Below are 27,910 nucleotides of genomic sequence, written 5' to 3' on the forward strand. Positions count from 1 at the left end.
TGAGCTTCTTCCTTCTACTTCAACCACTGGTTCTATGCTAAGTGTAAGTGTTGGAATGTAGATACTCTTGAGTATTTTCCTAAACCGGAATCAGTTGTCTGTAACCCAGGTCAATACACTAGCTGCTGTAGCAAACGAATCTCAAAACATACAACGGCCCATGCATGGTAGAAGTTTACTTCTTGTTCACAAAAGGTCTAAAATGTGTTTCCCTAATGAGCAGGCCGTTTTCCTCCAAGTGGTGATACAGGGAAGCAGGATCTTTCCTCCTTGCGGTTCTGACATCTTAGGTACTTGACTCCAAGGTAGTCATGCTCATTTACATCGAGCTGGTGGAAGAGGAAAAAGCATAGGCAATTGAGCCTGAGAGATTTTTAAGGACCGACTAGGAGGGGTGTGCATTAATTCTGGTCAAATTCCATTGGTGAGAAATCACTCACATAGAAACACCTAAATACAGAAGAGTCTGGGCAAGGTAGTTCAGCTCTGTGCCCAGGAAAAAGAGGAAATGGATTTAGACAATAGGAAACAATCTGTGCCATAGAAAGGAGAGTTTAAAGGAGAAAGAGTTATGTGAATCGAAGAAGAGTAAGATTAGGGTGATGTTAATTATATTCCTTTTTCTGAAGAGCTAGAAGTCCTCAGCTGCTGAAGGATGGCAGGACCTGGGTTTAAAAATATTTTCTGGCCCACAAGGAAGAATCCTGGGCAAAGACTCAAGACACACTAGGTTCTGGTTTGGTTGTCTCAAACTAGCTATGGGACTGAATATAATTTATCTGACCGTTATGTTTACAGTTTCTTCATCTGTTAATTGTAACCAAAATGCATACTCTAACTACCTAACAGAATTGTTTTAAAAGTCAGGTATAGCAACATCATGCACATTTTGAAAAAAACAAAACAATGATTAAAATGGAGAATGAGTTTAAATTGTAGATGGAGAAAATTAAGTTGGATAAGGAAAAAAGAAATAAGAACTTTCCCCATAGTGAAACAAGGAAAATTTTTAGGGAATGTGCAAATAACTTCAAGAAATCAATGGGAAACAATTTTGACAAGATTGGAAAGAAGGCTCCAACTCGAAGGGTAGCTTGCGGGGGTTGGCACAGGAGACATGGACTGTGGTTCTGGCACTATACGCAGATTGCTGTTTGACCTTGACTGAATTTCTTCCCCTCTTGGGGCTTCAGTTTCCCCTTTGCAAAACAAAAGGATTGAACTAAATAATTTTGCTAGGGTCTCATTCTCAAATGGTATACCTCTGATTGTGCACTCAATCCTGTCTGGATGCAGGGATCCCAAGGGCTTTAAGACACAGTCAACTGCCAGGTTGGCATTTCAACATGGATGTCCAACAGGCATCTCCAGCCTCTCACATGCATCCAAAGCCTTAGGTTGTCTTCCTTTCCCAGAAGGTTCCTCCTGCGGTAGAGCCTTCCACACTTCAGGAAAAGGGCAGCTACCCTGGGAGTCCCCCTTTATCCCTCAGTGCCGCACACAGCCTGCATCCCATCGACCAGCACATCCTGTTGCTCCACCTTCAAATCTCACCTCCTTCCTGCCATCACCTCGCACCTGTGCTGTCCACCTGCCTCACAAGGGCTCTCCCTGAGCCCGCTCTCACCACTCACTGTCTGTTCCTCACTCAGTCGTCAGAGCTCTTTATTCTTTCCTCCACTCAAAATCTCCCAGGGACTTCTCATCGCATTTGGAATAAAATCACAATCCTTGCCTTGGCCTGCCCAGGTTCTTGACCTCACCTGTAGCTCTCTCCTGCTTCTCCTGACCACCCCCACTTTGGCCGTAGCCAGTTTGGCTGCTCTTCAGCACGTGGGGCTCAGTTTGGTCTCAGGGCCATGGCGCTTGCTGTGCTTGGGGCTCTTTCCTTCCAGATCTTCTTCCAGTTCCTTCATTTGCTCCATTCCCATTTCAATTCTGAGGCCCCTTCTTTCAGGAGGCTTCCTTCTCTAGCCCCTAATCCATTGACCTCTAGCTCTCCATCCTTCTCTAGTCCCCAATCCATTGACCTCTAGCTCTCCATCCTTCTCTAGCCCCTAATCCATTGACCTCTAGCTCTCCATCCTTCTCTAGCTCCTAATCTACTGATCTCTCACCCTCACCCTGACTTATTTCTCCTTAAGGCACTTCTCACTCCCTGACATTGTTTTATTTCTTTAGTTGTGTATCTTCTGTCTCTCTCCACTAAGATGTGAACTCCATCAGTGCAGAGACTTTTCCTGTGTTGTGTACAACTGTATCCCTTGTGATGTCTTGTAAGCATTCAATAAATATTAACTAAATGAGTGAATGAATCAAGGAGGAGAAACTGACCATAGGGCCTCTGCAGAGCGACAAACATTCTTCCACAAATGGAGGAGAGCTTGGGACTTGGTTTTCTGGCCAGAGGTGAAGCTGGGCCATCCCCCTGCAGCCTGGAGTGGAGGCATTCGTAGAGGGCATGGGTCTCTGATACTGGGAGCCAATTGTCTCTGCCCCGAGGCTCTGATCAGATCCAGGCACTCGGAGGTTCTGTGCTTCCCTGTTTTTCCCTTTTTAGGTGGTACTTGGCTGACCTCCCAGGGAGTATAGCTGGCTTCTTCTCTAAGCCATTTGTTCTTGCTGTTAAGAAATGACTAAGCAGATTCTCCATCTCCTGGTAGCCAACTGCCAGCCTGCAAGACCTGATGCTTTTCTTAAAGAGGCCCCTTCTTTTGCTCTGTGTTCAGAGAAAGCACGAAGCAGACATCACCATCGCTGCCTCCTTTGCAATGGTCTGACTCACTTCCTCTTGGTGTGTGGCTCTAGGTTGACCCCCACAAGGAAGAGGGAGACAGAAACTGGTGTGATTCCTACCCTCAGGACTCAGTGTCCAAGTCCTGCTGGATATTACAGAATGACTGGTTGAGAATATTCAGATGGTGACCTGATAATACTGGCACCATTTTTACTGACAGATTGCTAAGTGCCAGGCACCATGCTAACCTCCCTAGGTACCTTAGCTCATTTAATTCTTGCAATTACCTTGTGAGGTAAGTACTGTGACTTTATAGGTGAGGAAATGGAGGCAAAGGAAAGTTGAGGAACTTGCCCAAGGTCATATGGCTCAGCGGTGGGGGACTGCATGGAAGCATAGGACCCTGTTTTCTTTTTTTTTTTTTTTTTTTTTTTTTTTTTTTGAGACGGAGTCTCCTCTGTCGCCCAGGCTGGAGTGCAGTGGCCGGATCTCAGCTCACTGCAAGCTCCGCCTCCCGGGTTCCGGCCATTCTCCTGCCTCAGCCTCCCGAGTAGCTGGGACTACAGGCGCCTGCCACCTCGCCCGGCTAGTTTTTCGTATTTTTTTGGTAGAGACGGGGTTTCACCGTATTAGCCAGGATGGTCTCGATCTCCTGATCTCGTGGTCCGCCCGTCTCGGCCTCCCAAAGTGCTGGGATTACAGGCTTGAGCCACCGCGCCCGGCCTTTAGGACCCTGTTTTCAATATGCTTGCCTGTCTTGTCCAGGGTGCTTCTACACAGTGCTGCACAGACAGCTCCTGAAGCTGAGTGCAGCAGGCACACAAAGAAAACCCCAAGTAATTCTTCCAAGGGTCTCTGCTTCACCCCCTTAGTTTACTTCAGGAAGACCTCTGCCAAGTTCAGTGTGAAGTTAACAAATTTAATGTGAAAAACTGGTTTAGAAGTGAACTAGCTTGTGGACTACTGGGTATAAATAAAACTAGAAAAAACTTTGCAGAATTATTTATATGTTGGCATTTATTGCAAATCATCAGGAGAGTGATATATCAAACTGTCATTCCTAAGTTTAATTGACTAGGGAATATGTTTTTTTTTCCCCTTAGGAGTATCTGAGGGGCTAGAGTTCCACGAACACTCTTTAGAAATTGCTGAACTGTGCAGATATACCCACTGACTGTAAAGATGCCTTGGGCATTCCTCTTTCTATTCCTTTGCCCACCCCACTTTCCCCATCTGGAATTCATCCTCTGTCCATCCATCCATCCATCCGTCCATCCACTAAACATCTACTGTGTTCCAGGCACTATACAAGGTGCTTTCTCCTAAGTCATCTTGTTAATTTTTGCCACAGCCCCATTCCATAGATAAAGAGGTGATAGAGACAGGAGACAGACAAGGGTCCCTGGCAAAAACCCACCTAAAACCTAAAACAGGCCTGAAGGCTGAAAAACTGGACTGCTGGTCCCGGATGAAACCCGCCCTTTCCTGACTGATTCGCTCTGAATAATGCACAGGTGGAAGCAGGTGGAGCAGGGAGGAGGAGCCTGTCGTCTTCATTTCCTACGTAGTGGCCTGGGATTCAGTCTGTAAGGTGCAGGCCTGCTAGCAGGACTCTCTCTCGCTGTGCTGGGAGTTCCTCTTTCCTTTTTCCCTCTTCACCCAATAATCCCTTCCCCGCATCTCACCCTACAATGTGTCTGTGTGCCTAAATTTTCCTGGTAGTGTGAAAAGAACCTGTTTTTCCGGCAGCAGAGACAGCATATCAACAAACCACAAAGCTGGACAGTGAAAGGGCTGGGATTAGAACCCAAATTTCCCAATCCAGATTCCAGATTTTTTTTTCTTCTATTCTTCAGTGTTTTCTCCTGTAGTTGCTTATTCATATTTTCTCCATTTGTCAAAATCCCAACTCAAACTTCGTTTCCTTCAGAAATTCATGTTCCTCTTTCTTCCTACCTGCTCTGCACAGAGAACTCCCTCCATCTTCTAAACCTCCTCCAGACCATCTCTATCTAGATTTGGCACCCACTTCATCAGGTTCCCGGTTAAGAAGTGAGTGTGTGTATGTCTGGGGGCGGGGTGAGTGTGGGTGTGGGTGTCTTGGATCTCCAGTGGTGTGTAAGCCAAGCACTTGGCACACGTCATCTTTACCTGGCACATCAGCCTTGTGAGAGAGGCACCATTACACTCATTTTGTAGATGACGGAACTGATGCACGATAAGATTGAGCCACTCGCCCAGCATCACAAAGCATCCGTGATGAAGCTAGGATTTGAGCCTCAGTCTTCTGGCCCCAGAATCTACATTCCTTCCACTATTCTATGCCAAACTCCTTGTTGAACCCCTAGTTTCATAGCTGAGAAACTGAGGCCCATGGAGGGACAGTGGCTAGCCCCAAATCCCACACCTGTGAATAGCCGTGCTAAGACCACATGCAAAGGCTCACATTCGGGAACCTTTCTTCCCCAGCAGGCTGCTTCCCCAGGTCTAATGCAGGTCGCAGCTATTGCTGCCAGTCAGTTCCTGTTACCTGGATGCCATGGAAATTGTACCTTGTAGCTCTTGATACAGCAGGAGCCTGGTAGCTGCTCCCTGGGGGAGAGCCAAGGAAGGTCAGAGTACTAGCCTGCAGACCCAGCACCTAAAATAAACCAGGCAGCAACCCCAGTGGAAACCAGGCAGCAACCCAAGAGTGTGACATAACCTTCCCACAGCTCAGAGCTGGAGGCGGCTTCCAGCTCCAAGGTTCCCTGGGTACAGTGCCTAACAGAGCACATGTGCACTTCAGGGCTGCGACTTCTTCCTTTTATTTTAAAGAAAATGAGTTTCTTTTACTCTGGTTCTAGAACTGAGGGCTGGCAGGAATTGAAGGAGCTAAGAGCCAGGAGACCCTTGGACCATGGTGGGGAAGGCGCAAGGATTAGGCTTCAGATTGGTTTCCAAATTCGAATGTTCATCAGAATCACTGAAAGAGCTTTCAAAAATGATCTGGGTTTCATTCCAGACCTACAGAATCAGAATATCTGGGGACAGGGCCTGGGAATTGGTATTTGAATGTGTTCTCCTGGTGAGTCTCTTCTGGTTCAGGTTTGTGAACTACCTTCCCAAATATGCCTCTTCATGGCTATCTCCATTTGCTGGTAGTCCACCAGATCTCCATCTGCCAACCTCAACTCACACTTAGTACACTTTTTTTTTTTCACCTGTGAAATTTAAATTCTATATTGTCCATGTCCATAGCTTTGAGGGCTGGTGTGATAACAGCACTTAATGGGGGTTTCTGTTATTTTTTTTTGGCAGATTTTAGGTTTTCTCTTTAAATGGAAGTTTAGGAGGGGTCTGTTCTGCCAGAGGAATAAGTCCCCTGAGAAGTCACTTTTGAAAATTTGATTGTTTTAGAAGTCTGTCTCTGAGGCCTTTAGTATCCAAAGCAGTCCGTGAAAGTCAGAGGTTGCCATGGGAATGGCAGCTGCCAGCAGACACGCTATTGTGTTTAGATTCTTGTACTAATAACACCCTCCCCAGCAGCCAGAAATACCTGTTGAAAGAGGAGAGCTTCTTTTCTTCTTATTCAAGAAGAGTTTGGAAAGTTACTTTCCTCTGCCTTGAAGAGGGTCAAGGGTTTGTGGTTAGGTGGACAAGTGACTGTTTTTTTCTCCTCTTGCCCAAGGTGCAGCAAGAGAACTCAGTCGGAACCTCGGACCCTCCTAGCCTATCTAAGGGGGAGAAAAGCCACACTGGCCGTGGGGAGACCCTGGATGAATGTTGACACCAAGCTGACCTGAATTCCAGGCTCACATTCTAGATGTGTGTTCTCCCCTGGGTAGGAGTCACTTCCAAGGATTCTGGGGAGATTGTTAGCAGCCTACTTTCCACTTCAGTGGAAAGAGCATTGGGTTCCATGTATCTCCTAGCTGCATGACAGGGCAAGAAAAGGAAAAAGAGGAGAGGACTAGTTTTAGTTGAATATTATACCTACCACAAGTTAGGTGTTGTGTTAGGTGCAGGGAAATAAAAATCACTAAGAATTTGTACTTGCAGGGAGTTCACTGTCTCGAGGCAAGCGTGGAATCAGAGATGGCAAGTGGTGGTCATTTTGTTTGCTGACTGGGGAGGAAGGGATGGATGTCATTTGCTATGTCTGGATCTAAATAAACAATACCATGATTTCCACTGCTCAGAGCTGTATGTGGTGCCCTGTGAATGGTGCAGATGAGACATCCAATGACAGCATTGTTCATACTGGCTCAGGATGGATGAGGTACTGAAGGAGGCCAGATTGGAGGAGCCAGTCTGGGCAGGGCAAGGTAAGGGGTCCTTCTGTGAACTCAAGAGAAGTTTCCTGTTCTGCGTCCTTTCTCAAAGCCCCGGTAGAGTGCTAGCCCTTAGGAACATTACAAAGTGCACCCACTTTTTCTTCGGAGAAATTCCACTTTTTGAGTCCTTTACCCTTTTAAGAATATTTCTTCCCTTGTTTCTCCTTATCCTTGATCAGGTCCCTTTTTCAGGGAGAGAAATTGTCCAACAATTTATACTGCTAAGGGTAATTTAAACCACTCTAGAAAGGCTTCAATTTGAAAGAAAGAGCCATGAGGTGATGGATATGTTAATTAGCTTGATTTAATGACTCCACATTTTATTAATAAATCATAACACTACTTTGTGCTCATATATAGATACAATTACAAGTTGTCAATTTGCAATAAAATAAAAATAAACAAAAATAAAAAAGGAAGAGCCGAGAGACCAATGCTTAACTCCACACAGTTAACATTGGGGATCTAGACCACATGTACCTAACTGGGGAGATTCTTTAGGCCAGGGATTGGCAAACTTTTACTGTAAAGGACTAGATAGCAAATGCATTCAGCTTTGTGGGTGATGCAGTCTCTGTTGCAAACGCTCAGCTCTGTTGCTGTTCTGCAAAAGCAGCCACGGACAATACCAATAAGTGAATGGGAGTGGTGTGTTCCAATAAACCTTTATTTATAGATACCAAAATTAGAATTTCATGTATTTCATGTGTCATAAAATATTATTTTTCTTTGCATTTTTTCCAGCCATTAAAAATGTGAAAAGGAGTCTTAGCTCATGGACTGTACAAAAACAGAATTCCATTGGCCAGTTTGTTAACCTTTGCCTTCCTATCACCTCTTCTATCACATTATAAGATGAGCGGTGGTGTGGGGTGAGGTCACTCTGCCTGCAGATTCTTTTTGTATGGCCTAATAGTTTATCTATTTCTTTTTTTTGAGATGGGGTCTCGCTCTGTCATCCAGGCTGGAGTGCAGTGAGTGGTGTGATCTTGGTTCCCTGCAGCCTCTGCCTCCCAGGTTCAAGTGATTCTCCCACCTCAGCCTCCCTAGTAGCTGCGATTACAGGCATGCACCATTGTGCCCAGCTACTTTTTTTTTTCTTCTATTTTTGTAGAGACAGGGTTTCACCATGTTGGCCAGGCTGGTCTTGAACCCCTGACCTCAGGTGATCCACCCACCTTGACCTCCTAAAGTGCTTGGATTACAGGCATGAGCCACCGCACCCGGCCTACCCATTTCTTTAGTCAAATGCGGAGGACCTACTGTGTGTTAGGGGCTGCTCCAGGTACTGGGAATTCAGAAGTGAATGAGACAAGTGCCTGCCTTCGAGTAACTTATGTTCCCCTGGCCATGGCAGGAAGATTTAAGGAGTGGAGACAAGATGTGGGTTTTGGTCTGAGTCTTTGCTCCCCTGGACTTGGGTCTCTTTTAGAGACTGGTTGTTCTTGGGGGCTAGGCTGGTTTGCATCATTTGCTGTGGATCCTGAACACAGGTCCCGTAGTAATCAGCTGCAGGAGAGCTGTGTGACATGCTTGGAACCAATGCCCTGGGATAACTTTAGTGTTCTGAATTTCCAACTAAAAGTGCAGCCAAAAAATAAAAATGAGTAAAATAGCATAAAACCCAAGACCTTTAGGGCTCAGTGTATTCTGGCACAGCATTCCAGTGGGATTCTGGGATGGTTTTCAAGAGCCGTGGCTTCTCTTGACTTTCCCATGGCCTATTCCAAGACAACCACTGATCTGCAGATGTTCCCCCAGGACTGGGGCATGGCAGAGGCCCATTGCAACAGCAGCTACTGCTGCTGCCAGGGCCAGAGGTCAGTACTCATGTGGTCTCTGGCAATGGCCGTCCTCCTCCAGCTCCCACCCGTTCCCAGGCAGGTGATAGAGAAGCCCTGTGGATTCCTCCTTTGAGACCAACAGGTCCCTCCATGATGTAGGGAAACAGATGTGGCTGCCTTGAGACAGAGGAGGGACTCTCCAGTGAGTAGGAAATTGCTCCCAGCCCATGGGCCTCATGATTTACAGGGCATCTGCCCCACATCTGGTCTCTTTGTTGTGTGCTACGGGGATGTGGGGGTGAGGGTGAGGTGGCGAATTGAGCCTGGAGGAAAGAGGACAGAAAGATAAGGGAGGTGGTATGGTTCCTGCTTCCAAGTTCTGCAAAGTCTGGCGAGGTGGAAATTACGTGAAGTAGTTCGGGCATCCCAGGGAGCAACACTTTTGTTCTCCTTTAAAATTCAAACTGCTCTAATCACCAATGATCTTGCTGTCCCCTAAGTTCCTTGTGTAGACAATGAGAAACTTCACTACCTGATCACCTGATTGCAAAGGTTTTTTTCTGCTGTCAGAGTCTAAAGTTTGAAGCATCCTGCCTTCTTTTCCTGGGCTCTCCCATCTTTTTCATATCCACCTCATCTCTCTTCTTCTACTTCTGCCTCTTCCGCTGTGATCTGGCTTAGAGATGCCTAGCATCTGCCCAGAGCTCATCTGGGAGTGCCATCCCAGGCCAGGTTCTCAGGGAATGGGGACAGACAGTGTGGAAATGTGGAGGGAGAGGGGAATCTGCCCTTGACCAGCTGGATTTCATTGGAAGCCTCCTCTATGTGGCACCTTGCTCCTAGCCAGACTTCCTTTAGCCACTTTTAATGTGTATTTTTAGGGCTTATTCATAAATATCACATGTTACACATGCATTCATTCAGCAAACATTTGTTGAGTGCCTATCATACACCAAACACAATGGTGGGGATAAAAAAATGTGGGTGAAATAGACCCAGAATGTTGGTCCTATTTCATGCCTCCAAGGTCGCTCCACTCTTATTTTGTGGTTGAAGATTCTGAGGCTCAACGTGGGACAGTGACTTATTTAAGGTGACGTCATTAAGGGTAGAGCCAAGACAGGAACACAGGACATTTTAATCTAGGTGAGACCAGACAGCCGAAATTGTATTTCCATACATATATTTAGCATTTAAAATGTACAGAGTATGTCACCATAGACATACTCTGTATGTCCATCTCCGTGGTGACAGGAGGCAGGCATGGTTATTATTATTCACATAATTATGAAGAGCCTCCATGTGGTTTATTCATTTTTCAGATGAAGAAACTGAGGTTCACGAGGTTAAGCATTTGAATAAAAGTCACATGGCTGGAGGTAGCAGAAATGGGAGAAGGACTTGGGTCTTCTGATTCCCAATCACCTGTAATACAGATCTCCTCACCTGCACCAACCACTTCTCATAGAAGAGCCGTCTCTCTCCTCTGTGGCTTCCTGGTGGCCTGTGGTCAAAGATGACTGAGAAAAGACCCCAGACCATCTCGGTAGTATGCTGCAGTACCATCAGGATACAGGAGAGAGGCAGAAACTCAGAGACCATTAGGAGAGGGGCGAAAGAAAAAAACCAGGAAAGACTGGCTGACATAGAGAGAGGTGAAGAGTACTGGAGAAACAGGAGAAGAAAGCGGCATAAGACTGGTCTGGTAAGAAAGAATGGAGCTTTGTGATAATTTTGACACCCTTCAACATAAAAATGGACACACCTAGTGTGGACCAAAACTAGCTGTCATGGTAAGGGAGGTGTTGATACACACAATGTGACTTGGACCACTGATGGGCAAGGGAGTTATAAATCCCATCTGTGATTTGATTAGGGCTGGCGATCCACAGTGTTCGACTGCCTGACGTCATCCTTGAATTCCTTAAATTCCTATCAGCCTTCTGATTGGATTCCTCCTCACTAACCCCTCTCCCACTGGAAACAAGAAACAGTAGCCTTGTGGCTGGCTCCTAGAATTCCCTAGAATTCCCTGAGGTTCCCTCATGAACCTCAGTTTCTTCATCTGATAAATGAATAACCACGTAGAGGCTCTTTATAATTATGTGAAGAATAATAATCATGCTTGCCTCCTGTTACCATGGAGATGGAGATGGACATACTCTGTACATTTCTCTGCATTGAGGAGAGTTGGTAAAAGAGAAGAAAACAACTTCAGTCTCTCTTGAGTGTCTTTTAAATGATCTCTTTAGGTTTAGGGGGATCCCAATGGTGTTAGACCTCCCAGAATTGATGCTACTATTATAACCCAACCATTAAATTGCTTTTTTAAAAAATTCAGTTTTATTCCTTTTTTTTTTTTTTTTTTTTTTTTTGAGACAGGGTCTCACTCTGTTGCCTAGGCTGGAGTGGAGTGGCACAATCACTGCTCACTGTAGCCTTGACATCCTGGGCTTAAGCCATCCTCTGCCTCAACCTCCTGAGTGGCTGGGACTACAGGCACATACCACCATGGCAGCTAATTTATTTTTATTTTCTTGTAGAGATGGGATCTTGCTCTGTTGACCAGACTGGATGTGTGATCCAATTTTCTATCAATAAGTCAGCAAATATGTAATGAACAGCTTCTATGCAGCCGTTTTTAGATCAGCTGCTTTGGGGGATACAGAAGGAACGTATTTGAGAGACTTTTAAACTAGATTATGAACCCCTTGGAGCAAGACTAATGTCACAGCTAAATGTAATTACTCACTTATTTGCTTGGTAGACCATTGGGGCTCTGGAAATTTATCATCATCCTGTCAGTGGCTCTGTGCTATGTAGAGAGATTATGACTTATTCACCCATTTGACAAATATTTATTGAACACATACTGTCTGCTAGATATGGTAATGAAATAGTGGTTCAAGTATTCATGGTTTCTAACCTCAGAGAGCCCATGTTTAGTGAAGGGAGAGAGGTAGCAGTCACTAACAGAATAAGTCATTTATGAGACACATCAGGAAGGGAGCAAGGAGTGTGAGTAACACAATGACATTCAGGGTGGTGGGGACCCGAGGTATGTATGTAGGGTGGGAAAGGAAGGCCCTAAAGTGGGCTGGGGCCTGAAGTTTGACAATGACCAGCCGCAGGGGATGTGAGCATATGGGTGAGGGAGACAGAATATTCTAGAGAGAAGACAAAACTACCCCAAAACTTAGTGGCTTAGAACATAAAGGTATTATTATTTCCCACAGCCCTGTGGATTGATTGGCCTCTTCTGGGTGTCAGTTCCCACTGGAGTCTCTCACGCAGCGGTAGTCAGACAGCTGCTGGGGCTGGAGTCATCAGAAGGCTGGACTTGGCTGAATGGATATTCAAGATAGTTCCTTCACTCCCATGCCTGGCCCTTGGGTTAGGCTGGCTGGAATAGCTGGAGGTTGCTCTCAATGCTTTCTCTCCATGCAGCTTCTCCACATGGCTAGTTTGGGCTTCCTAATGGCATGGAGGGCTCGGGATGGTTGAACTTCTTCTATGGAGCCTGGCTTTGTCCAGAGTGAGCAGGGAGGAGGAAACCACTTGTCTTTCTAAAGACTAGACCTAGGCTGGGCTAGTATCACTTCTGCAGTATCCTCTTGATCAAGGAAGTCACAGTCCAGCTCAGATTGTAGGACATGGAGAATTAGACTCCACTTCTCAAAGGGAAAATGGCTGGTGTCTTCAAGGAAGGAAGGGATGGTGACCATCTTGGAGACAAGCTAAGGCTTTGAGATCAAAAAGTCTTGGTGCGTCGGAGGACCAGAAAGCCAGCCAGTGCTGCTGGAGCACAGGAAGGTGGCACAAGATGAGGCAGGAAGGATGGACAGAGTGGTGTCCTCATAGGTAAATTGTGGTAGGGAATCTTGATTATTTATTTATTATCATTATTACTTTGAAATGGGATCTCTCTCTGTCACCCAGCCTGGAGTGCAATGGCACAATCGTGGCTCACTGCAGCCTCAACCTCCCTGGGTTCAAGTGATCCTCCTACCTCAGCCTCCTGAGTAGCTGGGACTACCAGCGCATGCCACCACGTATGTCTAAGTTTTCTATTTTTTGTAGAGGTGGGGTCTTCCTGTGTTGCCCAGGCTGGTCTCAAACTCTTGGGCTCAAGCTATCAATCAGCCTGCCTTGGCCTCCCAAAGTGCTGGGATTACAGGTGTGAGTCACCACGCCCGGCTAGATTTTTTTGTTTTTTAAGTCACACAAAAGCTTTAGGTTTCCTTCTTTCCAAGGGCTGATAGCCATAAGGAGTCTTCTTTCTTTCTGTTCCAGTCCATCTTCATTTGCTGCCCATAAGTTATCCTAGAGCCCAGTGCTGGTCGCACGCTCTCTAGCCCCCCACACCTTCAGTGAGTTTCCATTGCTTCCAGAACCAGGCACAGATTGCCCAGCCTGGTTTCAAGAGTGCTCTACCACATTGTGCACTTAAACATCTTTGGTCACATTTTTGCCCAACCTGTCAAATTGGATCCCTTGCTCCCCCTCATCCCTCTACCAAGAGGTGCCTTTGTCTCCCTGCCTCCACACCTGGTCACATCAGTCACTTGCCCTTCTGTGGCCCCATCTCCCCTTGTCAAAATCCTGCCTTTCCTTCACAGCTTGTCTCCAATGTCACTTCCTCAAACTGAGCGAGCCCTCTACTGCTCAGAAACCTAGTTCTTCCTGATTTAAAGCAGAGCTGATGCTTCGGAAGGTGCAGTCACATCTGTATGTGTCTTACTCTCACTTTCACAGGTCTCCTCCCCATTGACTCTAGGTCTTCAGGGACAGAAAGCATGCCAGCCTTGCTTCTTCTGCCCCATGGCTCCATGCCTCACACACAGCAATCATTCAGTCGATGCCTGTCAAATTCAGCAGCAGTTTTTCTGGGCCACCAGCCTCCAATTGTCTCTTTCTTTTCCCATGGCAAATTGCAGCATTCAGCTCCCAGCAACTCCTGATTTGCAGCCCCAAGGTTCCTGGCAGGTCTCTCCTGCAGGACCATGGAGCTGCCGTTCCCAGACGGCCAGGCCTGCACAGGCCAGAGCTGGGTCCCAGGGAGATGGAGTGCTTCTGGTTCTGCAGACTTCCCTGGCTCCTCTCTCTCCAGCTGCCTTGCACTTGTTTTCCTTGGCAGGAGGAAGCCCTCAGTCACCACTTCATCTTCCATTTATAGGCATGTATGCATCTTTGTTATTCTTTTCATAAAATGACAGTGTTCTCAACTCAGAAAAGAAGAAAAGAGGGTTGAGGACCATGCAAAGCAAAGAAGGCATTTTATATAAGGTCTCCAGCTTCCTGCAATATTTCTGTCCATATTGGAGAACGGAGGGCATTCTTTCTGCCTCCACTGCCCTCTCTTCTGTGACTTAGCCTGTCCCACTAACTTCTCACACTTTGATGATGGGCTACTATGGGCTCCTGGTGTGAGTCCATGCCTACACCGTCGTTCGGTCCTTCATCTGACACCAGAATACCCTGAGGTCCAGAGTGAAGCTTTGTGAGCTCAAATGTGTTGTTTTTATTGTTGTTTGGTTTGTTCGCTTGTTTGGTTTCTCGTTTTTTGTTGTTGTTGTTATTGGAGACAGGGTCTCCCAGTCACCTAGGCTGGAATGCAGTGGGAGGATCTTGGCTCAATGCAACCTCAACTTTCCAAGCTCATGGATCCTCTCACCTCACCTCCCAAGTAGCTGGGATTATAGGCATACATCACCATGCCTGGCTAATTTTTATTTATTTTTTATTTTTTGTAGAGATAAGGATCTCATTATGTCTGACCTTGAACTCCTGGGCTCAAGTGATCCTCCTGCCTTGACCTCCCAAAGTGCTGGGATTGCAGGCGTGAGCCACCACGCTTGGCTGAGAGCTCTAATTTGTCCATTGGTCAAGCTATACGTGAGTGCAAAAAGGAAGAATAACAACAGCAAAGATTTATGTGGTGCTCTCTGTATTAGACAGTGTTTTAAGGAGTCTATAAACAGTAGGTCATGTAATCCTCACAGTAACCCTATGAAGTTGTACTATTATTATCCCCATTTTGCAGATTCAGGAACTGAGGCAAATAGAGGTTACCTCATCTTCTCTTGGTCACACCAATAGTCAGTAGCAGAGCTGGGATCTGAGTCCAGGAAGGCTTGCTTCAGAGTCTGCATCTCTGACCTCTGGCCATGCTGCCTTAATTGGTCATCAAACTGAGACGTTTAACCTAGCAGGGTCACTTAGTCCTTCTTATATACCCAAGTGTGCTGGAGAAGACAGTGTGTCTGAGGGTTGTAGGCAAGAGCCCGCACAGGTTTGAACTAATTCTTGGCACAGGTAAATCAATTAGATTCATATTCTGACTTTCCCACAGATTTATGATTCTTAGTTTAGGGTTTTGTGCCTATTTGGAGGGATAGATCAGCAAAGGGATTTGTTGGTGTATCCAAGAGCAACCTGCTTCTTTTGGCTCCAGTCCATATCCTGGGAATTCACTAAGTAACTAATGAATTCATTTTCTTCTCTCCTTCCTTAATTCATCAAACTCTGATCCCGTGCCTTGTGTGTGCAAAGCACCATATGGCACAAGGACAGGTGCAGAAAAAGAACACTAAATGAAACAGACACCATCTCTGCCTTCAGGCTGTGAGTATGTGTGCACATGCATATACTCACAAGGAAACCTGAGACTCTACCTGTAACTGTCTGTGTATTCTTTTGGGTCATCTTTTAGTATTCTCTGGAGTGCCATATGTTCTGCATTTCACTGGTTTCCTGGAGTCTAGAATGCCCACATGCAAACATTTTCATAAGGAAGCCCACTGGAGCACAGATGTCACAAGCCAGTGGCTCTCCTAGCAGTCCAAACTGGATAGCCTAGTGACGGTAGATTCCTGCCCCGGACTCTGCATGGGACTCTGTTCAGCTAAGTTAAGGTGCAGACTGGATTAGCTTCCCAGGGCTGCTGGGCAAATTATCACAGACTTGCTGGTTTAAAACAGAAATGTATTCTCTTAGTTCTGAAGGCCAGTGGCCAGTGGTTTGAAATCAAGATATCAGCAGGGTTGGTTCCTTCGGGAAGACTTTGAGGGCAACTCTCTTCCATGCCTCTCTCTTGGCTTCTGGGGCTGTTGGGAGCCATTGGCTTGTAGACGAATCACTCCAATCTGTGCTTCATCTTCACACAAACTTCTCTCTGTGTCTCAAATCTGTGTTGGCCTTTCTCTCAATGATCAGTCATTGGGTTTAGGGTACACCCTGAATCCTAGTAGACATCATCTTGATCCTTAATTATCTGCAAAGACCGTATTTTCAAATAAGGTCACATTCATAGGTTCTGGGCTTTAGGATGTGGGTCTGTCATTTTTAGGGCCACTATTCAGCCTACTCCACAGACAGAATCCTTCTCAACTCAGTGTTCCTGACGGGTGCTACCAATTTGGCAGTATTGTCATAGAAATTAAAATCTATTTGTATCCCTAGGGTAGTACCCATTTATTTCCGTCTCCATGTGTGTGCACATATGTATAAGAATAAGGAATCCTTAGTGTTTATTTTTTTGTTTGTTTGTTTTTGCCTGGAAGCATGTTTGAAGTGGGATGCAAGAATGTTGCACTGACTGATAAAGTATGTATCAGTCAGGTTCCAGAGTTCAACTCAAATGGTTCAAGTGAAAACAAAAAGAAAAAGATGAAAAAACCAACAAAGCACTACTTTCAAAGGTGTGGACAGGTTTAAAGAAACCAATAAGAAATGCCAAGGCACCTAGAGATTAGCAACAATGGAACGCCATGGACACACTTTGGCCTTAGAGGGGAAGGGGAGGGATCAGTGTTACAAGAATCCCAGTGAGAGCTGGAATTGTAGAGGAGGTGCTGCCCGGTTTTAGAGGAACAGACACTACTGAAATGTGGCCCAAAGTAGGAATGGAGAAAGAAAGACAGTCCAAATGTCTTTCCTCCCAACTCCTCATCTCAAGCTGATGTCTTCTGTTGGCCAAACCAAACCAGAGCCAGTTGGCAAGAGTGCCCTGGTACAGAGTTCATAGAGATAGGTTCTAGGAGCACCCCTGGGCCCAAGAAGAGCAGAGTTGGGTCTGTAGTAAGAACTAACCAGCATAGGTCTGTATGTGGATTCTGGGAGCCCGGGGACACATCCGCTTCATATACAGTTGTGGGATCTTGGAAGTGGACCATCAGTTAGAGATGATCTATTCTAACATTTCATGTTCCAGATGAGGAATTGGGTTCCAAAGAGGATAAGTGTCTATGTGTGTGCATGGGCACACTTGTCTGGGTGGGGTGTGACTTTCTGTCATCATCCAGAGGTCCAGGAAGGGTGGGTAGTATGGCTATTATTCACTTTAAAACCCTGAGGTTCTGAACTTGAAGAACCTCTTTGTATCTATAGCAGATTCTTATTGGTTATGTTCCCAGTATCCATTTTGCCTTCCTTTTCCCCAGAGGCCTCCAGTTTTATTTGGGAATTCAAGTGGTTCAGGGAAGCTTCTTTTGCTGTTGGCTCAGTGGGGAGCTCAGTCAGATAGCATATCCAGTCTCCAATAATGATGACCTCTGGGTGGTTTTAGCTAGTCACGTCCCAGTGAACTTCATGACTTTTGTTGTGAATGCTGGAGCAAAGAAGCTCCTACATTCCTTCTCCATGTGAACGAGGAAGCTCATAGCCTTGGGGGCTGCTGGCAGCTATCTGAAGAACAGTAGGGGAACCAGTGTTAAGATGAAGTTGAAGTTAGAACAGAGATAAAGGAAGAGAAAAAATTCCAAGTGAAACTACTGAAGCCAGCATACCTTTCATCTTTTAAAATTAGGTGAGCTAATAAGCCCCTTTTAAAGTTTAAGCTATTTGAGTCAGGTGTTTTTTCTTTTTTACACGCAGTCGAAAGAGTCAGCAGGTAGGTGCACTGCCTCTCTGGCACGCACTCTTCTGAACTTGAATGAATCACCCAGCCTTTTAGATTCCTTTCACAGATGCAGGTGTAGTAAAAAAAATAATTAAAATGCGTTAAAAAAGTTAATTCCTTTTCTCTACCTCATTTTCCCCTTCTGGAGAACACAAGGACTATTATCACAGCTGCCAGGACCTGCTCATTATTACATTGGGCTGCACGGATGAGTGTTCTCAAGAGAACAGAACCAGAAGGCAATAGAGGGAGAGATTCTGTATTTAAATTTCACTAGTGGTTTTCCTTTGCCATGTATTCTGTCTTTAAGGAAACCGGCACTCTCCCCTCGTACTGTCTCTTAGAGGTTGGGGGCCCTCTAAGGAAGGATTGGGGGTGTTGAAGAGAAGTCTATGAGGACAGGTTTGTAGAATGTGGGTGCAGATGTGTTAGGAGAGGTAGAAATCTTTCAGGGATTTCTCTCTATTTTGTAGAAATATAAACTGAGGCTTAATGCTGGGAACCTGCTCCTTGTCACCCAGGCAATCCGGCGGCATTACAGAGAGTTGAACTCCAGAGCGCTTGCTCCCAAACCAGTCCCCACCCTCCAGATGGTCCATTTGCCTCCTCCTCAGGCCTGTGAATTGCTTCCCCTGGAACCAGACCGGATATTCTGGAGAAAGCACCAGGTCAGCATTCTATGCCGAAGACCCCGGTCTCCGGAGATGCCATTTGCTGAACTTACTGTGCTGGGCTGATTTGGGGCCCAGGTGTTGTCCGAAGTCAGGTGACAGGCTTTGAGAGCCTCTTGGAGCTTCCTTTGGGGGAACATGGAAGAACATATGACATGAGTCTCCTAAAAGTTGAAGAGGAGACTGAGGGCTGAGAGCTGAGGTGTGCAGTTAGCAGCAGCCTGTGAATGTCTGTGTCACGGAGAAATTCACAGACTGCAGCGGCATCCCTTCCTTTTGTCTTTAGCTTCTGAAGTTCCACTAAAGTCCTGGGCTGGGCCATGGAGCTGGACCTCTTTCCCCAGGAAGATTTTCTCTTTTCCACTGCAGGATTGGAAAGAGCAGGGATGACAGAGCCCAAGTAGAGGCCAGGGGGCCTGGAAGGAAAGGGCACATGAAAGGGGAGAAAAAGAGTAGGAGGGGACATAGGAAAAGATTTAGGATGTTGTGTCAAGAGGCTTATAAAGTTTGAGAGCTGGAAGAGATATTTAGAGCTATCTGTCACATTCCTCATTTCACAGGAGAGGAGCTGTCAGCTTCTCAGAGAGGGAAAAGTACTAGCCTAAGGGTTCGTCGTAAACTATTGGTGGAGGTGAGACTGGAACCCAGGTCCTTTCACTTCCAAATTGAACTTATTCATTATCTGTTGCGGTGCAAGCAATTAACCCCAAAATTAGTGATTTTAAAACCATAAACGCATTATTTCATGGTTTCTATGGGATAGAAAAATGATTGTGTCTTAGCTGGGTCCTCTGACTCACAAACTCTCAGAATGCTGCACTCAAGGTGTTAGGAGGGGGCTGTGTGCTCATTTAGGCTTAATGGGAGAAGGTCTGCTTCTAAGTCCACTCAACGAGCTCACTTGTCAGAATGCTGTTCCTTGAAGGCTGTTGGAATGGGTTTTCTGTTCCCCATTGGCTGTTGGCCAGAGACCTCTCTAAGTCCCCTGCCATGCATCACTCTCCACGTGGCCCCTCACATTGTGGTAGCTGGCTTCCATTAGTGCGATAAGTGAGGGTGCAAAAGAGAGTGAGCAAGATTGAAGCCAGTCTTTTTCTAACCTTACCTTGGAAATGACATATCATCACTTTTTCTGTATCTCATTCACTGAAGTAAGCCACTCTGTATAGCCCACACTCCTGAACAGCAGAGGCAGGAACCATCTTTTTGGAAGCTGCCACCATACCAAATACTTCCTGCTAATATTTGCTGCCTCCCGCAGTCATATAGCAGAGAGGACTGGGAAGGCAGCCCTAAGAAGTGTGCATTCTGTTCTACAGCTATTCTGCCCAGCCTTTCGTTTAGAGAAAACACTCTTCCCACCAAGGAAGGGAAAGCAAGCATTAGTGGCAGAAAGGACAATGTAAGACTTCGAAAGAAGCAATCATCACATTGATTAATAAATACTTACAATTTCTTTTTTCATTGTTGGTCAATTGTTTGGTGATAAGATAGAGTAAGCAAGGAATTCAGTTTAGAAACTAGAGAAAGCTGGAGTCTGAATTTCAACCAAAACAAGTCACTTACCCTCATGAAACCTCAGTCCGCTGATCTAGTCACCAGGATGACAGTGTCAACTTTTTAGGATTAATTGAACAACATGTAATACCTTTTGAAGTTAGCTCTTTCATATTGAGTGCCTTAGTTAATAAAAACAGGCCTATTGGAATGTCAAATAAGGACTTCCCGTCTTGCACTGCATCCTAAACTTTAAAAGAATGGATATGGTAGCCAATGGGATAAGGCAGGAAACAGAAATAAGTGGCAGAACTATGGGGAAGAGCAGCCAAAATTCTGAGTATTTTCTGATTGTATGATGGTGTATTGGTTTGCTAGGGCTGTCATAACAAAATACCACAGAATGGGTGGTTTAAGCAACAACAACTGGTTTTCTTACAGTTCTGGAGGCTGGAAGTCCCAGATCAAGGAGAAAGCAGGTTGAGTTTGTTCTGAGGTTTTTCTTGTTGGCTTGTAGATGCCACCTCTTGTTGTCTCTGCATGATTGTCCCCATGTGCCCAAATGTCCTCTTCTTATTAGAACATCGGTCAGATTGGATTAAGGCCAACTCTAACAGCCTCATTTGAACTTAATCCCCTCTTTCAAGATCCTAACCCTAAATACAGTCACATTCTGAAGGACTAGGGGTTACGGCTTCAACATATACCTTTTAGAGAACACGATTCAACCCATAACAGATGGCATACCGAGAAAAAATGGAGAGAATGAGCTGAAAATTCAGGAGAACTAATAAGAGATTATTAAGGTAGCCAGATACAAAATAAATATTTAAAAAGGCTTAGTGCTTTATTGCATATCAGTAATGACCTATTGAAAAATACAATGGAAACAATGCCATTCACAATAACCACCAATCCTTGGTCTGCAGGAGTGTTTCCACACAGGGCAGAGAGAGAGAGGGTGTCTTGTGACTTGGGGCTTTACTTAGTTATCTGCACACAGAAAGAGCACAGCTTGCAGCCAGAGTTGAATGAAAGACAGAATGAAAATATTTCAGGCCTCTCATCCTCAAACTTCTAACCACAAGGGCCCCAACTCTGAGCATGCCACTGTTGAGGGAGACATAAGTGGCCTGCCATCCCTCTGGGTTTTCGTTCCTTTCTCAGCTAGGGCACATGTCCTTACAAACTTCCTAGTCCAGTCTGCTCTGCTCCAACACAGGGACATGTTAACACAGGGAATATTAATCCCCCAAAATAACCTTTTCTCCTGGAAACCACATCTTGAGCACCGAAGAAAGTCCTTTTATATCATCAAAAGCCTCATTTGGGAAATTTCCGCAGAACAAAGAAACTCTCTATGCTAAAAGACTGGTGGTGTTTCCATTTATTGCCAGATAAAAATTGCTTGCAGCTTGAAGAAATTAAAAAAGTTAATTATAGAAGTAAGTGTAATAAAACTCAAACAATATAGACAGATCAAAAGTCTTCTTTGTTCACCACTTAATTTCACTCTTCCCCCCAGAAATGATCACTGTCAACAGCTTGGTGCAGACATAAAAAAATGTACAAAACTGTGTGTGTGTATGTGTGCTTGTAAATATATGTATACACATGCACATATAGATACACACACCACATAGACACACACTCATCCACTTTATTTCTAAATATGAAAACTTTTATCCTCTTAAATTTAAGTGGGATCATACTATATGTATTGTTTTGCTTCTTACATTTTTTGCTTACCTAGTAATATGACTTGGAAATCTTCCATATCAGAGCATATGTATATGTGTGTGTCTATGCATACACACACACACACACATATCTACTTTTAAATTGCTATAGAATGTATCATGGTACAGATGTAATTTTATTGATTTGACTAGTCCCTTAGGGTGTACTTCAATGGAGAAGCCTATATTAGACTTTGCAGCAGTATATTTTTATTAGTTAAATAAATATATTAAGAGTCTTGTTAACATTAAATCCTGCCATGACTATTATGGAACACTTTTTGTGCAGAGATATAATTATTTCTCTAGAATAGATGCTGCCTTAGCCAGGTGTTGTGATGGGCACCTGTAATCCCAGCTACTCGAGGGGTGAGACATGAGAATCTCTTGAACCCAGGTAGTGGAGGTTGCAGTGAGCTGAGATCATGCCACTGCCCTCCCATCTGGATGGCAAAGTGAGACTCTGTCTCAAAAAAGAAAAAAAAAAGCAAACAAGCAAAACTTTGGGCTTAGAACAAATACTACTATAAAAAAAATCTGACATTGGGCAATATATAAATAACAGAAACTTATTTCTCACAGTTCTGGAGGCTGTGAAGTCTAAGATCAAGGCCTCAGAAGACTTGGTGTCTAGTAGATCCAGTCTCTGCTTCCATAATGGTGTCCTGAATGCTGGGTCCTCTGGATGAGATGAACACTGAGTCATCATATAGGAGAAGGTAGACGGGCAAAAAGGGACCTATCTCGTTCCCTCCAGCCCTTTTATAAGGCACTAATTATATCCATAAGGGTGGATTCCTAATGGCCTAATCACCTTCCGAAGGCCTTGCCTCTTAATACTGTTGCATTGGGGACTGAGTTCCAACACGAATTTTGGAGGAGCCACAAATGTTCAAACCATAGCAGATGCCTAGAGGTGAAATTTCTGAGCCCAACGTTTTGCTTGTTTGCTTTTCTTTTCTTTCTTTTTTTTTTTTTTTGAGACAGAGTCTCACTCTGTCATCCAGGCTGGAGTGCAGTGGCGTGATCTCTGCTCACTGCAACCTCCACTTCTTGGGTTCAAGCGATTCTCATGCCTCAGCCTCAGGAATAGCTGGAATTACAGGCACCCATCACCACACCTGGCCAATTTTTTTGTATTTTTAGAAGAGACAGGGTTTCATCCTGTTGGCCAGGCTGGTTTTGAATTCCTGACCTCAAGTGACCCACCCACCTTGGCCTCCCAAATTATTAGGATTACAGGCATGAACCACCACACCCAGCCTCATTTGCATTTTTTATAGATTGGCTCTTGAAGTGTTTTTTTGTTGTTGTTGTTTGTTTGTTTGTTTTTAAATTTCAACTTCTACACACCAAGGTTTCAAAAATCTTAGAGCTGGAATTTCTTCCTGGACACCCCAGACATAGCCCCAGGGTTCCTCTCCCAGTTTATGGGACTTGTTGGCTGCCTTGTTTAGTTTGTCACATTTTTCTTGCTCAGACCAGACATTAGAACCATGATCTACCTTATCACTCATGTTCTAAATCTAAAGTCTTTCTGGATGATAAACCAAATTCATGAAATGGCTCTCAATTTTCTGATGGGAGCTCAACATCTTAATACACAATTTATATATGGAAGGACGATTTATAGGCACATAACTGGGTCAACTTAACACAGAATGGAATAAAAAATGACAGGGCTTACGCATCAGTCTTTGGCTAACTCTTCTACCTCTCTTGGTCCTGAGTTTGGAGGATACCCAGTTCTTGCCAACGGCGTTGTAGGTACGAACCTTCTCAAATTGGGGTCCAAACTTTTCTCCCAGCTGCCACTTGGCTACTGCTGGCTGTTTGCTTATTCTCTCAGTTCCACTAGCAGAATCTTCTGCATTCCCTTCTTCCCCAGACCTAGCACCCTGGAGCAAGTCTGTCAATCCCAGCTCAGATTAGTGTCAGTCTGAGTTTTGAAAGACACCCCATCCATCTTGAAGGCAGAATCGATTTTGCTCCAATAGCCATGACTTTTTCTGGTTTTTGACAGCTTTCTAGGGCCGAATTCAACCCGCTTCAGTTCTGATCAGCTTTCTGAAATGCAACTTTACAGTTACAAGGGTGGCTGCATTTGCAATGAGAGCCACTAGAGACTGCATGAAAAATTTAGCATGCAATTGAGAAGGAATGTATAATTAATAACTTCTTGTGTTTAACAAATATTTAATATGTAACTAAATTGTGGTGGTGGATGTTAGGGATACCATGGCCAGTGAGAAAAGAACAAACCAAAACTATGACCCCCCACTGCAAGCTTCATGGAGCTTACAATTAGAGAATTACATAGGAATAGAATTGAGAATGTGAAATGTGATTTTGGAGAGCATAAACATACATGTGTTAAAAGCACATGACCTGATTGGTGGAGGGGTGGTGGTGGTAATATGGCAAGGACTGCTTCCCCAACAGCACCCCTACTGACTATTCCTTTTTCTGAGTTTTTTTTTTTTTTTTTTTTTGTCAGAGTTAAGGCTTCCAGGTCTCCCAAACTCTGGTTCAGTGCTCTTTCTACTCCATCATGTGACCTTGGCCCTCATTTGCTAATCTAAACATAAGAGGCTGGTCTTGCAAAACTTCACAGTCCCTTCTAACTGCAATGTTCTTCATTCTCATCCTCCTCTTAAGATGTATGTGGTCGCTTGTCAGCAGCATCAACTCCATCTGTCCATCTATTCAACACATATTTGTTGAGCAACTATCATGTGCAGGCATTTTACCAGAGGCTGGAGACAGTAGATTACAAAACATCACACTACCTGTCCTCATGGGATGTCCAGGCCTGGAGTAGCAGTTGGGTTAATGGAGCCCTCTTCTACCCTCTTTGGCCAAATAATTACATTTAGAATTGAGGCATTGTGGAATGAATAAAATTGGGAGTATCTTTCCGATACTCAGCACACCCATGGTAAAACCTGTCTCTTTCGTGTGGATCTTGATGCCTGCTCACCTTACAGGCATATACATTGAAGGGTGAAATTGGTACCTGGACCACTCATTCTATACAAGCACCAGTCTATAGTGTAAGGGGCTCTTACTCCACAGACATTTATGGAACGGTGGCTGTCATCCTGGATGAATGTGGGAAACTATAAATACAGTCTGGGTATAGGGTAGACATTCAATAAGCCCTGAGTTAGTAAGGAGGGTATTATCCCAGCCTGAGAAGCCCTGTTGTGAGCCACGTGGATGAGACAGAGCTGATAATGGTTCTGTCTTCAGGGAAATTATACTCCATTAGGAACACGAGACCTTAGCAGCTATAATATCGTTGTATTCGTAGAAAGTGAGGACTTCTAGAAGGGCGTGCACAGTGAGCCAGGAATTGAGAGATGATAAAGCCTATTCATTTTTGCTTGGGTTGATTAGGAAAAGATCCTTGGAACTAGGTTTTAACATTTGGGAGGAATTTCAAAGAGAAAGGTGATAGTGAGAAACAGAAGAGGCCTTTTTCCAGAAGGGAGCCTCCTTTTGGTCTTTGGACTAGTTTCCTTCCAACCAAAACCATGGAAGGTCAAGTTGGCCTAGAAAGAGAAGGTGCTTTCTAGTCTCTGGGAGTCTTGGGGTCTCACCCATTTGTTTTCCATCTGCTCAGTAGGAGTGAGAGCCGTCTGTGGTGTCTACTGGCAGATAGAAAAGATGGGCCTGGGAGTGTCCTCTGAGCTCCACAATATTTGAGTTCCTATGTTTTTGTTGAGGAAACCGGGGCATGGAAAATGGGCTCCCTTTAAGCACAAAAAGTCTTAAAAATGGAATTTACTTAGTTAAAATGCAATCTAAAATAAATAAGAATGAGGCATCTCCTTTTTCCAAGTCATTGCTTTTCCCCCACACCTGTCTCCACCTCACAGGGTACCTCCACCTTTGGCCTTGCAACACGCCAGGCTGGGCATCAAGCCAGCCTTTCTTCGATGAAATCGAGGCTGCCAGATCACCCCGCCCACCACTGTTCCGTTAGTCTGAGGTCCCACCCTCCCCTCTCCGGGGAGACACAAAGGGCTTCTGTGACTCAAGCGAAAGCCCACAATCCTCTTTCTTTCTAGCAACACAGAGCGAGGCTGTGGGGTGGATGTCTCAGTGGTAACCCTTGCCCGACTTGCTATGCAGTGACCGGTGTGGAGGTTGCTCCTCTGCTCCTGGGGCAACTCTCTAGATCTACACACTTATTGTCCTCCATGATAGACCCATTGGCAGAGATTTCAAGGGTCCCTGTTTGGTTCCAGCTAACCTTGAGAAGAGTCAGGGTGGTCTGGGGAGGAACTGATGTTTATCAAGTAGCCAGGAGGTACTGGGTGTGGTGTAAATTGTTTTGTTTGTGGATTCCATGTGAATCTGCATGCTGATCCTAGAAGCTGTTCTTAACTCAATTTTACAGAGCAAATGACAGCACTCGGAGAAGCTAGATAACTTGTTCAAGGTTATATAACTGCTAAGTTGTTGTTGTAAGGTTTGAGTCTAGAACAGGCTGTTGGGAAAGCCTGAATTTTTCTGATATTGTTTGTTACTTAGGATTTGAATCAGGCTGCTGGGTTTTTCTGTTATAGTTTGTTACTTAGGGTTTGAATCAACTGGCCCTGTCTCTATCAGATCAAGAGATATGGGAAACATCGTCTGTCTTCTCCTCCTTGTCTTCTACCCCTAAGCATCCTAGGTCTGCTATCAAAACCCCCGTTCACTTCAGACAATGACGTAGTCTGGTTTTGCGGGTAGAGAGATGGGGAGGTGGGGTGGGGCAGCATTTGTGGGGGTGGAGGGAGGGCAATAGAGCACAGATTTCTAGTTTTGCCTCTGTCACTTACCGAGCCATGTTGAGTGCACCTTTCTCAATCTCCAGGCTTCATTTCTTCTGCCTGTAAAACACAGATGCATAGCTTAGTTGTTAAGCACACAGAGAAAGGACAGACTTGCTCTACCCCAACTCTACTGCTCACTAGCCCTGTGACCTTGGAAACATTTCTTATCTCTAAAGTAGAGATCATCATCGTATCTGCTTCATGGGACTGTGATGAGAGTGAAAGAAATTAATACATATAATGCTCTTAGGAGAGTATCTGGTATAGGTGTTTTATGAGTATTGCTGTCATTCTTCTTCTTAAATGTAAAATTAGTGAAATTCTAGTATTTTCAAATAATACATGGGAAATAACATAGAATTTAAAGCTGAGTACCACTCCCTTGATATTTTCTTCTCTACTTTTTGTCTGTGTGTGTGTGTGTTTGTGTGTCTTGATATTTTCTTCTCTACTTTTTGTCTGTGTGTGTGTGTGCTTGTGTGTGTGTGTGTGTGTGTGTGAGAGAGAGAGAGAGAGAGAAAGAGAGTTAAAGGAAGAGGTGTGAGTAGATCATGGTGAAAATTAGGTGTCAAGTTATCCTTTCCTCTGTGTGTGACATAGAAAACTTCCTCATATATCAAAAAGAACACATTTTCTGTTTCATTTTATATGCTTATAAACCAATCAACTTCGAGCCCATTCATAAGGACCTTAGATATACAGTGGTGAACAATTTTGCCTCCAGACTTCCAGATAAGGTGATCATATAGATCCATCAAAGGCAACAAGGATGAGCATGAGAACAACAAGAACATCACAACAGTGCCTCAGCAATCACCTCCTACACATCTAGACCTATAGGATTAAACTAAGACAGAAGGAGACAGAGAGAGAGGAAAGGTGCGGGGAGATAATGGGCTCTGTCTAGCACAGGGCCTGGCTAGTAGGCACTGCTCTAAGTGCGAAGTGCAGAAAGTGTGTGGAATGAGGAGTTAACACCTAGGGCAGCCTAGGCCAACTCTATCCAAATATGGAAATAGATATAATGCAAGTCATATTTGTAATTTCAATTTTTCTAGCAGCCATATTTTAAGAAGCAAAGAAGAAACGTAAATATTGATTTTCATTATTTGATTTAACTTCATATAGTTAAAATATTATTTTAACATGTAATCAATGTAAAAAAATTATGAATGAGATATTTGACACTCTTTCTCTTGCACGGTGCCTTTGGTTGCTGGTGTGTCTGTTATAATAGGAGCACTTTGACATTCAAACTCACCCTCTTTCCAGTGCTTGGTAGCCGCATGCGCCCAGTGGATCCCAGGCTGGCGAGCCACAGACCTCAACCCCGAGGAGCTTCTGTCTGCTGAATAAGCCAGAGCATGTCTTGCTTCCTGGCTGTTCGGAGTGGAAGGAGAGGAAGAGGGGTCTTTTCTTGCTAGGAGTTAGGCAGGGACAGATG

General features: G+C 44.7%; 1 long non-coding RNA gene across 1 annotated transcript; it reads right to left on the reverse strand.

Annotated features, from left to right (window-relative positions):
• Positions 1 to 209: 209 nt before the first annotated feature.
• Positions 210 to 27,865, reverse strand: LOC105481191 (uncharacterized). The gene is made up of 4 exons (XR_011610027.1): positions 27,728 to 27,865; positions 26,473 to 26,523; positions 22,224 to 22,324; positions 210 to 329 (listed from the first exon to the last, which is right to left on the reverse strand). It is a non-coding gene; the product is annotated as an uncharacterized lncRNA (long non-coding RNA).
• Between the last annotated feature and the right edge of the window lie 45 nt (positions 27,866 to 27,910).

This window comes from Macaca nemestrina, chromosome 11 (genome assembly GCF_043159975.1).
Source record: "Macaca nemestrina isolate mMacNem1 chromosome 11, mMacNem.hap1, whole genome shotgun sequence".
NCBI lineage: Eukaryota > Metazoa > Chordata > Mammalia > Primates > Cercopithecidae > Macaca > Macaca nemestrina.